Source organism: Lolium rigidum, chromosome 2 (genome assembly GCF_022539505.1).
Source record: "Lolium rigidum isolate FL_2022 chromosome 2, APGP_CSIRO_Lrig_0.1, whole genome shotgun sequence".
Classification (NCBI taxonomy): domain Eukaryota; kingdom Viridiplantae; phylum Streptophyta; class Magnoliopsida; order Poales; family Poaceae; genus Lolium; species Lolium rigidum.
Genome location: NC_061509.1, coordinates 30,538,051 through 30,540,165, shown reverse-complemented (window position 1 = coordinate 30,540,165; position 2,115 = coordinate 30,538,051).

Sequence of the window (2,115 nt, the reverse complement as noted above, 5' to 3'; positions counted from 1 at the left end):
TAGCTGTTTTAGGACAAGCTAACTACAGAGCTATGCCTTTTGGGGGGTTAATTTTGACTGTGGAGATTAATTTGAGCTATGGCCTCGTGACTCAATCGCCAGCCGGTTGCCTCACTGTCACTGGCATGCCAAAACTACAGTTAGTTGCTACTGCCATATATATCGTGTGGATAGGGCTTAAGTTGGATGTGTTAATTAATTATTATCCCTTTATCGATTTTTTTTAATTATTATCCGTAGTTCGCTTGTCTGTTCGTCGATGCATCTGTACACTAGTAGAAAAAGGGGTTTTAGTCCCGGTTTATAACGGGCTTTAGTCCCGGATTCACAACCGGGACTAAATATGCGAGACTAAAGCCCCCCCCCCCCCCCTCTTTAGTCCCGGTTGCTTACGAACCGGGACTAAAGGTCCATCCACATGGGCTGCGTGCATCGGGGCGAAAATATCTCCAGGTGAATTTTTCTAATTTCATTTTTTCTACATTTTTCCACTCCCTTTTTTTTCTATTTTTTTAGAATTTCTATTATTTCAGTTATTTGCATAGTTTAGTCTCTATCTCTAACTACACTTATCTCCGGTCAAATTACTTACTCGTGGTTAAATTTCCCGCTCGGTCACCCATCTTCTCACTACTCCAGTGGTAGCACGCTTAACTTCTGAGTTCCATTCCGTCCCGCATCCAAGTGCTTCGTGCACATGTATGTGATACTAGTATCATATCAGTCCTATTAACATGTTGGTCGATGTCATATTTCTTTATTGTTTGAATTTTAAATAATTCTATTAATAAATAAAAGTAATAATGTAATAATAATCTTGAATAAATAAATAAACATTAAATTTTTAATTTGTATTATTTTTAATTTTTTAATTTTTTATTTTTTTGCCAAACCTAAAACCTAAAAATTTGAAAATCTAAAAATTGGGTAAAGGTAATAGTAATCTTTATGCAAGATGCAATTATTAATTTTAATTTTTTGAAAAATAAAAAATAAAAAATCCGTAATTTATAGCAAAAACTAAAATCTTCCTACTTTCATATTTTCATTTGGAATTTTGAGAATCTAAAGGCTAACCGGGTAAACCCGGGTGAATTCGGATGTAACTTTTTCCCACGATGATTTTTATATATTATACGTTTTTTCCGACATCGTATGCAAAAGTTAAGCGGTTTTACCATTTTTCAAACATTTTTTGCAAAAAAAGTGAAAATTCGAACTTCTTAATTTCACCGAATAGTAGGTTGCATAACATACAAGAATCTGAAAACATTTTATTTTTTGAATTTTCTATCATTTTCTTTTGTATTTTACAAAGCAAAAAAAGACGATCCAGAAGGGGGTGAAGGGTGTATGGGGAGTAAAAAACCAGAAAGAACCTTTAGTCCCGGTTGGGGACACCAACCGGATTAAAGAGGTCTGCGCCGGCCGCAGCCTTCCATAACCCTTTAGTCCCGGCCGGAGCATTAGTCTCGGTTCACCAGCAGAACTGGGACTAAAGACCTTATTAGTCCCGGGTCAAATTATTTGAGGACTAATGGGTTGGAATGGAAGGCCTTTTTTTCTACTAGTGGTAGCATAGTTAGGTATGTAGTCGAAACATACTGAGACCAAGGATGGCAATTTTACCCACGGGTACGGGTACGCGTACCCGCGGGTATCGTACCCGCATGGGCAGGGTATGTGTACACTTTCATGCCCATGGATAGTACCCATATCCTATCCGTTAAGTCATGGGTAGTGTCAACACCCGGATTTTTAGGTCCGGATGCCTATTATGTCATACATCGCAATCCCAGGAATATTGTTGTTGCGAGGCATAATAGTTAAGTATCACAGTCATCATTCATTACAAACCATAAGTCTTACAACTTGGAATCACATCATCCATATTACACGAATAGTTGATCTATCGATCAACGAACAAACACAAGTTCATAGTTCAACATAGCGGAAGCGTAAGATACAAGGACTCTCTAGTCCACAGGCCAACGCTTGACGTCGGAAGGCGCTTAGTTGTCGTAGGCGTCCTGCTGGTCATCTCCTTGTTCCTCTTCATACTCCGGCCATTTGAATAGCCGGGGACAAAGCCGTGAGTACTTTAAGTACTCGCAA